Genomic DNA, 13,349 nt, shown 5'->3' with positions numbered 1-13,349 from the left:
CGTCACGTCACCTTTTCAACTTTGACAAGTGATCAGTGGTCAGATGACAGATGACAATACTTTACGACCTGCTGCGACCTGTAGTCACGTCACCTTTTCATTGTTTTCATCTTTGACAAGTGATCAGTCAGTGGTCAGTGAAGAAGAAGGTAGAAGATGGCATCCGATTACACTGCACAATTAAGTAACTCTGACCGAGCCGACTATATTAATAAATTGGTTCTTAGTAATGGAGAGACATTACCAGATCCATACAACATTCCAGACAACGACTGGATTGTAGATATGTCCAAATGGCCACCCATCACATGGCCCGAGATTTACCTGTATCTCATACAGAAGCCCAGTGTGTACACAAGGGAAAATCTACGTGCATACAAATCCTTGGATGCATATAATTATGTACTTAGCGGTAATGTGCACGAGATAAAGTTGTATGACACAGGATCAGATTTTTGCGTTTTGAGAGCAAATGTCCTACCAAGCCAGAGACAAGGCCAAAAGACAAAACCATATGATGCCTGGATTTACGTGCATAAGGGCCTTGGGTACATCCTAACAGCGAACTGCTCATGTATGGCAGGGTAAGTATGAAACACAGCAGCAGATCATCTGAGATCATAATTCAACTCACGGATGCTAAAAGTAATAATCTATCCATGGCTTCAGGCTCGCTTCTTGTTGCAGCCATGCTGCAGCCATCATGTGCCAAGTTGAGATGTCAGGACGGAGACGCACCGAGGAGGAGGTTGCCTGTACTTCCAAACCAAACCAGTGGAAGGATATGTCCAGGAAAAATGTTGAGCCACAAAAACTGTTGGACATCAATTTCAGCCGACCAAAGAGGCATCTGACAGAGTTGCCACTAAGCCGTCATGCACCAGCACCCCAAAATGTACCAGGTATGAATCAGTCACCTGTGATCATGAGCTCCGTGCGTAACGCGCTGATACTTAACCATTACGCGCACCCGAAGCTTGACTAAAGCATCCAATTTTACCATACCTGCCAACCTCAGACCGTCCGGGGGGCATATTTCCCAAGCGGGAGATCTTGGGGGCCCCCCCAGGAAATTTGTAACAGAGTAGATGTAATTTCCAGTATTCTGGTGGATTTGGGGAGTTTGACACTTTTATCAGCCTTTACTTAGGATCCAATAAAAAGTTAAAAAGTAGCAATAAAAGAGCCATATTTAATAATAACCACTAATTACTTAAAAATAACTCTTTAAAATTGCATTGGACTGGAGTTTATCCAGACATAAAGCGACAGTAAAAGAGTAACATTCCCATTCTCTCAGAAAGAGAGTTTTTTTTTGGTGGGTGTGTGCCAGAGAGAGAGAGAGAGAGAGAGAGAGAGAGAGAGAGAGAGAGAGAGAGAGAGAGAGAGAGAGAGAGAGAGAGAGAGACCACTCACACCTTCCAACAAAAAGAACAATCAAATACTGCCATTGTGATTTTACTGATTTGCATATCAAAAACTCAAGGAACTAGCAAATTAACATGAATGGCATTGGCTGCATATCAGTGAGGGGCCACACAAAAAGGGTGGAATCCCCCAAAACAGGATAAGAACAGGAGAAATGGAAGAACAGGAGACGTCCAGGGGATGGGGTCAAATAGCAGGAGTCTCCTGAGAACAGAAGGGTTGGCAGGTCTGAATTTTACCCTTAATGCACTTTGTGCAGACTCTTAATTATGAAATAAAATGCTATGAATTAGGCTACAGGGAGCATACAGTGGTGTGAACATTTGCAGACAGATTACATTTCTGAGTATCAATAGCACTTAGAGCACAGAGACAAGATATTGCAAACCAGCCATATCTCTATAGTTTTCAATGTAATGTATTTCTAGTCAAAATCAGAGGCCTGGTTTTGTTTACATTCTACATAATTCAACTAATTTGTCAGCAGAACAACATTGATATTCAACATTGAGAACAATATCAATGTCTGTGTAATTTTGATAAGTGATTAAAATGTTCTTTGTCTTTCTTTACCCCCCCCCCCCATATTTCTTACATATTACATATATTACACAGCAATAACAGCAGAAGACATCCAGGCTTTGGAAAATGTATATGCAAGCGCTGTCCTGTTTACATCCATCAACACAACTGCAGACTCAGACACAGATACAGCATCAGAAACAGAATGTGAACTCCCTGAGCCCCTGACAGCTATGTATGATCCAGATGCTAAAGACCTGTCATCAGCTGACCTTAAAGAGATGTGTAAAACTAGCTATGACAAAATGAGATGGCAATGTACAACTAACACATTGGACTATCTACAGGATGTGACAAAAAAGCAGGCAGAGTGTGAAACCTGGAACATTCATAGAATTGGTCGTGTAACAGGCAGTACCTTTCACAAAATTGTCAAATGCAAGGATTCCTCAATTGAAAGTCTTGTTAAAGAGCTAATGCAGTACGAGTCCACAGATCTCTCCACTGTTCCAGCGATCATGTGGGGAAGAAAAATGGAAGGTACTGCACGCCAAATGTATGAGACCGAAATGAGGAAGATCCATGCTAATTTCAAGATCAAATCAGTCGGTCTAACTGTGAAAGCAGATGAACCATATCTGGCTGCCTCTCCTGATGGCGTATTTTCCTGCGACTGCTGTGGAACAGGTGTGCTGGAAATTAAATGTCCATTCAAGTACATGGAGGGATTAGAGGGATCAGAGTCGGACACATCATTTTGCCTCGATACAAACTATGACCTGCGAACAACCCACCCATATTATGCCCAGATTCAACTCGAAATGTATGTTAGTCAAATGGACATGTGTGACTTCATGGTGTGGACCAAAACAGGGAGTGTTATTTCCCGGCTGCAGAGAGATGAAGCCTTTCTCCAACAAACACTTCCCAGGGCTGAAGTCTTCTTCACAGAGCACCTCCTCCCAGAACTCCTCTGCCGCCGCAAAGACCCCAAGTTGGCTGAACAGATCTCATGTCTGCATTGCAAAAGGCCTAGCTTTGGCAAAATGATCACATGCACAAAATGCTGCCAGCACTTCCACTATGTATGTGTAAACATAACCAGAAAGTCCAAAGAATGGAAGTGTGGATCTTGCAAATAGATCCCAAATTAAAAAATGTACTGTAGTGTTGAATCACATTAAAAGAGGACTTTGAATTTATATTACAGGACCAACACAGGCCTGGTGAAGTTTGATAGATTATTTTATTAGACAGAAATGCAGAAACAGCACAAGTACAGTCTAACAGTATGCAGTGTGTCTGGGATTCTACATATTATACATATTATACATATTATACGTATTCTACACCAGTCATTCTCAACCCTTTAAATTTCAAGGACCCTCAGTTTGATATGCATAAAACCACAGACCCAAATTTCATAAGATGTTTATCCCTGGGACCTCAGTCTGTAAAATCCTACTTATTTTATTTGAACTCTGAGAATGTACAAATGGAACCAAATGGACCCATAGCTGTCACACACATGTGCACACACTCACAAATAGTGGAAGAATACTCGCAACAAATATTGGGCACGTCATTGTACCCAGTGGAAAGTTAAGGACCACCTGAGAGTTACAACTCTGGTTTGATAAGAACTGGCGACACTGAATGACCTGCTTCTGAACAGAGTGGCTGTGAATATATTTAATGTGATCAGCTGTCGTTATTTAAAACATATATAGTAGGGTTGTTTTTTATGGTGTGGCTTAAAGTGAGATTTTCAAATAAATCAAATGATCAAAAATAGATAATTTCTTCAACAGACATAAACCACAACGTTTTATGTTCATGTACATCTTCTCTGTATAAAGGTGTTTGTGTCGAGACCAGCATTTATTCTGTCCATGTAAAATACTTTGTTACTGCGAGTGTACCGACAGTGTCTGTCTTAGATCATTTCAAACTCTTCTTATTCAGTCTCTCTCTCTCTCTCTCTCTCTCTCTGGGGACCACCCTGACAAGCACTTGGAATTGGAGGAGTTGAGGCATTAAACTCACACAGTACAGTCAAACAGTATGCAGTGTGCTGCAGTATCTCTAATGTGTCCCATGTTTGTTTCAACCTTAAAAAATAAAGTATATTTTTTAAAAAAAGAAGAGAAAAATCATTATCGTCGGGCCACCACAGTCCTCCTAAGGTTGGTGAGAACAGCACATATGGTTACAATGTCATCTAGCATATCTACCTGACTGATGGGTATCACAGTGTTAAGTATCTGAAAGGTTTTAAGCTGACCTATAACTCTTTCCACATGTATGCGGACTCTTGATAACTGCCGTGAAGTGTCAACACAAGAACCAGGCAACTGAGATTTTCCCTTAGTGAAACTTGGGATTCTTAACGTTGCTCCTACACTGGCCAGTTCCTCTCTAACAAGGAAACCTCTATCTGCAAGAACCTCATCCCCATAATCAAGTTTTCTCAAAAAGTTGGAATCTAAAGTTATTAACTTGTCAGAGGCACGACCTCCCCACCCATCCGACAAAAAAGATATAGCTCCTGCTGGTGTTATTCCAATTAGATATTTCATTGTGTTTTGGTGCTTATAATTTGACCAGGTTTCAGCTCTTGCTTTGAGATTGTATGTTCTCTCAATAAAAATCTCTGTACAGTCTATAATACAACGGCAGTTCTTAAATTTTGGTTTAAAACTCTTTGGCATGTTCGCCCTCACTGCATCCTTACTAGGCCATAGTATCATGGGCTTCAATATTGCGGACAACAGGGGTATCCACTCTCTTAAGATTTTTGATACAGTTGAAAATGAAAGCCCAAATCTGTAGGCAAGGTCTCTGTTGGTCTGTCCAAGTCTACATTTCATTAGGACCAAAAGAAAGTGGTTCTCCCAGCTTAACCCACCCTTAAGCACGAGTGAGCTTCTTCGTATAATATTCAACAGCCAAATGAAAACCTTCAATTCCTGTAAACCAGTAAAAAAACGCACCTTAACGGCCGAGTCCTTAATAGAATCAAACCCAAAATTGGACAGTTGTAGCTGCTCCTTCAGTTTTAGATTATCTTCCTTTGTGGCCTCCAGTTCTGTCTTCAGAGCTTGCCAGTCATGACGGAGCTGGTTGTACTGCAGGTTCAGTTGGTCCATCTCTTTTTGGAGCATGAACACTCTGTTATCTACAACATAAAAGTATAACAATTACATACAGTTCATTTAGACACTTCAGCTCAGAAATAACCAGACAGTTAATGAACCATTTACCATTTATTAACCATTACTATATTAACCATAACCCATATATGCAATGATATTGCATTCAAGTTTGGCGGTGTGACTCTGCTCATGTGATATTACAGATTCCTGTGCAAACATGTCACAGATCATTCAATCACAAACCCCCAGAGCAGAGCATTCAATTCAATCAATTCAATTAAAGTGTCAAATCACGACAAGTTGTCTCAAGACACTTTACGTGTAGAGAAGAGACCCGACAATCCCACCCTGAGCAAGCAATTGCGACAGTGGCAACGAAAAACTCCCTCTTAAAGGTCCTTGCACACTGGTGCGTCTTTTCGTTGCGTTTTATTTTTTTTCATTGTTTTTTCAATTTTTTTCATTGTTGTAAAAAAAACGCAACGAAAAGACGCACCAGTGTGCAAGGACCTTAACTGGGAGAAAACGTCAGGCAGACCCTAGGCTCTAGGGTGGCGGCCTTCTGCCTCGACCGTGTCGGGGGAAAAAGAGAGAGGGAGAGACAGAGGAGAGACAGAAAGCATGAAACATAAGCATAAAATACAGTTTAACATAACATTGAACCTTCAATGCATAATTAAACCACAATCATAGTACAATCCCAAAACACAGTACAATACACAGAATCATAGAACCACTGTACAACACAGAATCAACCTATAACAATAATAACTAGATGCCACGGGGAGGAGGCCGGGGAGGTGGAGGGAATTTGAAAACAAGCAGCTGAACACACCGCTTAGACAGCGAAGTACGTAGACTGAACAGAGAACAGAGGCTGCTTAAAAGAACCGCCCGAGTTGCACTGTGGGTATGAGGGCGTGAGTAATTAGCTTGAAGCGAATGAGAATGACAAGAGGTTGAACGTACTGACTTAAAGAAGTACGACTGTATAACTGATAGCGAATGGGGGGGGTCCGGGGAGTGTGAATGAAGTACATAAACATTCTGCCTGCCGTGTCTACATGAACTATCGTTTGCACTGAATTAGATGTTCTTGTGCAACACATCACAAGAACCAGTCAGACATGCACACAACTCTCTCACACACAGAATATCTACATGTCTATACAACATACCTGCCAACCTCAGACCGTCCGATAACAGGAGATTTGTTTCCAGGGTGGGGGGGGGTCATACTGACCACGCCCACAAGCGGGGGGTCTGGGGGTCCCCCCCAGGAAGTTTTTAAGCCATTTAGACCTGAGGCCGATTCTAAAAACGCCTTCTAAAACCTAACCATGGTTTTCTGAAAATGTTCAAATTCTTACTAAAAATAAAAAATAACACATTATGTTTCTATATTATAGCAACAACTAATGAGACGCAGAGGTGGCATCCGGATTGAAAGGTATAACAACGTATAGGTAGCAACAGAACAGAGTAGATGTAATTTCCAGTATTCTGGTGGATTTTGGGAGTTTGACACTTTTATCAGCCTTTACTTACATAGGATCCATTAAAAAGTTAAAAAAGTAGTCATAAAAGAGCCATATTTAATAATAACCACTAGCCTAATTACTTAAAAATGACTATCTCTTTAAAATTGCATTGGACTGGAGTTTATCCAGACATAAAGCGACAGTAAAACAGTAACATTCCCATTCTCTCAGAAAGAGTTTTTTTGGGGTGTGTGTGCCAGAATGTGAGAGAGAGAGAGAGCCCACTCACACCTTGCCCACTCACATTAGTCCAGGGGCCAAGCCATATTTTGGTACCACCTAAGGTGACCGTAAAGTTTTTGTATTTTTGTCTTCCTACATGTCTCTAGTTTATATTTGAGACACAAAGTAGAATCTTTGTGTCTCCTACCCCGGGCATCAAATTATTGCGACAAAAAACTAAATATATCCATGTATTCAAGGCTTCATGGGGTGTGCAATTGATAGAAAATAAATCATTTTTTGGGTGAACTCCTCCTTTAAGTTTTCCAGGGGGACTCTCTGCCCATTCAGCTATGACCACCCAAGACCGAAGGAGGGTCAACTTTTACAAGCTTATGGAAAGCAGTCTTTTTGCAAACACCAAAAATCTGAGAAGTTATCAATTGCACACCCCATGAAGCCTTGAATACATGGATATATTTAGTTTTTTGTCGCAATAATTTGATGCCCGGGGTAGGAGACACAAAGATTCTACTTTGTGTCTCCTACCGGATACATTAGCCGGTAGGTAGTGATAACTGCCATAAGCTACAAGATTGGAAGGGCTATCATACCAAAATATAAACTAGAGACACAAAAATACAAAAACTTTACGGTCATCTTAGGTGGTACCAATTTGTGAAAATATCAGTGTTGGCCCCTGGACTACATACTGCCATTGTGATTTGCATATCAAAAACTCATGGAACTAGCTAATTAACATGAATGGCCGTGGCTGCATATTAGTGAGGGGCGACACAAAAATAAAAAGGGTGGAATCCCCCAAAACAGGATAAGAACAGGAGAAATGGAAGAACAGGAGTCTCCTGGTGAAAACAGAAGGGTTGGCAGGTCTGCTCTACAACACTATACAATTACTCACCCACCCACCAACCAACAAAACCAAGTAAACAGTTATGGCTTGCCTTGCACATACGTACCTTCAGGGGATACATGAGGATCTGTGTCCATTTGGCCTGTGGGGCTAGGAACAGGAGCTATATTCTCATCCAGTCTTGTAAGAGGGCCCTTGTTTTCATCACGTCTTCTTTTTCTTTTATATCTAGAAAAATAAAAACAGTACAGTATGGTATGGTAAAGTTAATGTACTAAATCAGGGGTCTTCAAGGGGGGGTCCTCAGAGTTGCTACAGGGGGTCCGCCAAATCTCTGTGTGATAGGATCATTTTTTTTTACATTAACCACTTGAACCCTAGCATCCCTATTCTAAGGACAACTTTAGCCGAAAATAGACGATCTACAAGCCCACAACGCCTCGCAGCGCGAGGCGCTGTGAGCTTGTAGATCAGCTATTTTCGGCAAAGAGGGCAAAAAAGAGCAGACCAAGTACAGAGTGAAAGTTTATTATTGAAGTATTGACGGTTTAAGTCGTTACAATAAATACACATTAACGTGAATCCAACATCTATGAAAAGCTTTAATCTGCAACACAATTTTATGTAATGTATAGTGGGGGTCCCTGCTTCATCTCTCTCTCTGTTAGGGGGTCCTTGGCCTGAAAAGGTTGAAGACCCCTGTACTAAATAATTAGCAACATATTAAAGAATACAATAACAAACAAGACCAAAAACTGACATTATTTGTTCACATACTAAACAAGCAACAAAGGGCAAAGGCTGATTACAATATTACAATTGATGACTGGTCAGTTGAAACTGTTACAATATACAGTATCACACTGACCGTGCCACTTTTGCTGTGTTGTCTCTGGTGTTGTGGGAAAAAATTGATGGACAAAATCTGGACTGTCATACTCCATGGACGGTGCTCCTGATGAAGAGACAGAGGACAGATTACACTGGCTGACTGGCCTTTTTCACAGCGACAGCCTATGTGTATACAACATACATACACTTTATTCACATTAGCATCAATCATTGCATCATTCAGGTATTACCAATGACACTAATTAACATTAACATCAAAAAGAGTCGGTGCAAATTGGCTCACAGGAAAGGCTCAGACCAACAGACCCTTTAACTACTTTCACTTCAAAGAGACGTGAGCTTGTAGATCGGCTATTTTCAGCATTTAAAAAAACAGGAGCTCAGCCAGCTCAAACTGCACACTGGTTAACGTTATCCACAGTTTAAGAACATTGCTTGTACAACACATGTGATATCAGCTGATGAAGACACTCCACCATAATGTACCATGTATCACCAACTGAACAATCCTATAATTCAGGGGTCTTCAACAGGGGGTCCGGGACCCCTAGGGGGTCCTCAAAGTTACTACAGGGGGTCCGCCAAATCTTTGTGTGATTTGTGATATGATTTTTTTTTTACATGAACCACTTGAACCCTAGCATCCCTTTTCTGAGGAGAACTTTAGCCAAAAATAGCGGATCTGCAAGCTCACAACGCCTCGTGCTGCGAGGTGTTGTGAGCTTGTAGATCTGCTATTTTTGTCAAAGAAGTATAGGTGTAGACGGAAAAAAGAGCAGACCAAGTAAAGCAGAAACACAATTTTATACAATATTGAGGGGTCCCTGCTTCATCTGTCTCTCAGCTAGGGGGTCCCTGCTTCATCTCTCTCTCAGCTAGGGGGTCCCTGCTTCATCTGTCTCTCAGCTAGGGGGTCCCTGCTTCATCTCTCTCTCTCAGCTAGGGGTCCCTGCTTCATCTCTCTCTCTCAGCTAGGGGGTCCCTGCTTCATCTGTCTCTCAGCTAGGGGGTCCCTGCTTCATCTGTCTCTCAGCTAGGGGGTCCCTGCTTCATCTCTCTCTCTCTCAGCTAAGGGGTCCCTGCTTCATCTGTCTCTCAGCTAGGGGGTCCCTGCTTCATCTCTCTCTCAGCTAGGGGGTCCCTGCTTCATCTGTCTCTCAGCTAGGGGGTCCCTGCTTCATCTGTCTCTCAGCTAGGGGGTCCCTGCTTCATCTCTCAGCTAGGGGGTCCCTGCTTCATCTGTCTCTCAGCTAGGGGGTCCCTGCTTCATCTCTCAGCTAGGGGGTCCCTGCTTCATCTGTCTCTCAGCTAGGGGGTCCCTGCTTCATCTGTCTCTCAGCTAGGGGGTCCCTGCTTCATCTCTCTCTCAGCTAGGGGGTCCCTGCTTCATCTGTCTCTCAGCTAGGGGGTCCCTGCTTCATCTCTCTCTCTCAGCTAGGGGTCCCTGCTTCATCTCTCTATCTCAGCTAGGGGGTCCCTGCTTCATCTGTCTCTCAGCTAGGGGGTCCCTGCTTCATCTGTCTCTCAGCTAGGGGGTCCCTGCTTCATCTCTCTCTCTCTCAGCTAAGGGGTCCCTGCTTCATCTGTCTCTCAGCTAGGGGGTCCCTGCTTCATCTCTCTCTCAGCTAGGGGGTCCCTGCTTCATCTGTCTCTCAGCTAGGGGGTCCCTGCTTCATCTGTCTCTCAGCTAGGGGGTCCCTGCTTCATCTCTCAGCTAGGGGGTCCCTGCTTCATCTGTCTCTCAGCTAGGGGGTCCCTGCTTCATCTCTCAGCTAGGGGGTCCCTGCTTCATCTGTCTCTCAGCTAGGGGGTCCCTGCTTCATCTCTCAGCTAGGGGGTCCCTGCTTCATCTCTCTCTCAGCTAGGGGGTCCCTGCTTCATCTGTCTCTCAGCTAGGGGGTCCCTGCTTCATCTCTCTCTCAGCTAGGGGGTCACTGCTTCATCTCTCTCTCAGCTAGGGGGTCCCTGCTTCATCTGTCTCTCAGCTAGGGGGTCCCTGCTTCATCTCTCAGCTAGGGGGTCCCTGCTTCATCTCTCTCTCTCAGCTAGGGGGTCCCTGCTTCATCTGTCTCTCAGCTAGGGGGTCACTGCTTCATCTCTCTCTCAGCTAGGGGGTCCCTGCTTCATCTCTCTCTCAGCTAGGGGGTCCCTGCTTCATAGCTCTCTCAGCTAGGGGGTCCCTGCTTCATAGCTCTCTCAGCTAGGGGGTCACTGCTTCATCTCTCTCTCAGCTAGGGGGTCCCTGCTTCATCTCTCTCTCAGCTAGGGGGTCCCTGCTTCATCTCTCTCTCAGCTAGGGGTAACCTGACACCGTCAAATGGAAGAAGCTTGCGACACACATTTGTTTCACAGCCAAATGAGATTTCCGGAGGGAGGGGGTTTACCAGGCTAAGCTAGGGGGTCCTTGGGCTGAAAACGTTGAAGACCCCTGCTATAATTTATTTAATATGTCAGTTCAATGAATCACACACAGTGTCAACTTACTCATTGCATACCTAGCTAAGATAATATTAGAAAACAAACATACCAGATATGAAGTGGGCGCTGCACAAACTCTCATCACCGTTGATGTCACTGGAACTCCAATCCCTTTTTATGACCTGTAGCCATAATATTCTTCTGTTTTTAGCAAATGGGTGTGATCCCCTCGGAATATTGAACATTTTCCACCCATCTTTTGATGCATTGGAGCAATTTACTGCACAACAAGTTCTTGTCATGTTTGTTTTAGAAGCGACGGCATTTAACTCCCGTCCACAACAACAGAGTGAAGCGTGCTTCCGGGTTTTTTCTACCCCCGAGCATGCGCACATTGCGCACTCTGCTCTGTGATGACGTAGCGCGGAAACCCATCTATAAGTCAAGTTTAGTATCGAGGGTTTAAGTGGGCAAATGTCTGAAAATACACATAATGAATGGAGACGATAATGAGAAACAAATAAACGACAAAACAAAAAATATGAAAAAGTTTAATCTGCACACAATTTTATACAATATGTAGTAGTAGGCTGGGGGTCCATCCATGCTTCATCTCTCTCTCTCAGCTGTAGTGTGCAGTGTAAACAATATATATATATGTAAACAATATACAATAAAAAACAAAAAAACAATCTGTCCATTGAAACTATAGGATACCAAGTAAACAATGAACCTCATCTGTCTAAATGCAATAACATGCAATCTAAATGACAATAAAAGTATCATAAACAGATAAGTGCCTTTCTGTCATTTATTGAATGTTCACATACGCTTGCAAGCGGTCTCAGTCTAACTGAGCCCAGACACAAGGGCTCTGCACTTTTTATTAATTATTAATTATTAATTAAAGCATCAGCATTAGTAAAAAAAAAATGTGTATATATAAACAATACGTAATAGAATGATTGTTACCAGTGGTGGAAGAAGTACTGTAATTTTTTACTTAAGTAACTGTAAAAGTATCAATACCACAACGTAGAAATACTCTGTTAAGTAAAAGGCTGGTGTTCAAAATGTACTTGAGGAAGAGTGCAAAAGTATTGGCATCAACATATACTTAAAGTATCAAAAGCTCACAACGTGTCGCAAAGCGACACGTTGTGAGCTTGTAGATCAGCTTTTTTCAAATAGACAAAGTATATAGGGTTGAAGTGGTTATTAATATATGTTTTGCAATAATATCAAAAATCTTCAAAGTAACTAGTAGTTTTCAATTAATTGTAGTGGAGTATAAAGTACAATATTTGTCTCTGGGATGCAGTGGAGTTCTCAACCAGTGGTCCGGGGACCACCAGTGGTCCTTGGGGGGGGGGGGGGGGGGGGTACCAGGGGGTCCCCAGCTAAATGAGTTAACATTGCGTCACAATCATTTTAACCACTTAGCTTTGGCTATTCAAAAATAGCAGATATAGGCCTACAAGCTCATAGGGCGGCATCGAGCTTGTAGATCTGTTATTTTTAAAGCAAACATTTATAACTCAAATCTTTGCTTCTGGGTGGTCCCTGGCATAAAACATTTTCAGATGGGGGTCCGCGGCCAAATGTTTATCAATTTAGGGGTCCCTGAAAACCACTGCTCTATAACCATACACATAGCCAAAAAGCAATGACCCCCCCAAGCCTCCCCAACTCCATTCTTCCCCTTAAACATAAAGATAAAAATAAACATTCACAATGCTGGAAGAAGTACTCACATTTTTTTATAAAAGTATCGATACCACAATCTAGAAATACTCAGTTACAAGTAAAAGTCCGGTATTGAAAATTGACTTGAGTAAAAGTACAAAAGTGTTGGCATCAAAATATAGCCTAGGCTACTTAAAGTACCGAAAGTAAAAGTATTCATTGTGCAGAATGTCCCCATTTCACAAGTTCAAAATGTATAAAAATCTTATGAAAATAGAAGATCTGCAAGCTCACGACGCGTTGCATCACTTTTAGATCAGCTATTTTCAAATGGCCGAAGTATACAGTATAAGGCTAAAGTGGTATGTTTTGTAATAATAATCAAAATCTACAAAGTAACTAGTAACTAAAGTTTTCAAATAATTGTAGTGGAGTAAAAGTACAATATTTGCCTCTGAGATGTAGTGGAGTAGAAGTAAAAGTATTGAAAATTGGAAATAATTCAGTAAAGTAAAAGTACCTCAAAATTGTACTTAAGTACAGTACTTGAGTAAATGAACTTAGTTACTTTACACCACTGGTACTTGGGTGGCGAAGAGGAAAATGTGCACCAGGTAGAACTGAACCAAATTGCTCAGGGCCAGTACTGAGGGTACATGTACTTATGGGGGAGCGCGGGGGGGGTGCCCGTAATAAAGTCAATTCAAAGAC

At 42.3% G+C, this 13,349-nt stretch overlaps 1 long non-coding RNA gene across 1 annotated transcript; it reads right to left on the bottom strand.

The window, feature by feature from the left end:
• Positions 1-3,325: 3,325 nt before the first annotated feature.
• Positions 3,326-11,260, bottom strand: LOC308096938. The gene is made up of 4 exons (XR_013934172.1): positions 11,062-11,260; positions 8,551-8,637; positions 7,789-7,910; positions 3,326-5,128 (listed from the first exon to the last, which is right to left on the bottom strand). It is a non-coding gene; the product is annotated as an uncharacterized lncRNA (long non-coding RNA).
• Between the last annotated feature and the right edge of the window lie 2,089 nt (positions 11,261-13,349).

The sequence above is a fragment of the Gymnoscopelus braueri genome (genome assembly GCF_963280865.1).
Source record: "Gymnoscopelus braueri genome assembly, chromosome: 12".
Taxonomy (NCBI): domain Eukaryota; kingdom Metazoa; phylum Chordata; class Actinopteri; order Myctophiformes; family Myctophidae; genus Gymnoscopelus; species Gymnoscopelus braueri.
The sequence above is the reverse complement of the archived record's forward strand: the minus strand, read 5'-3'. Positions and strand labels throughout refer to the sequence as shown.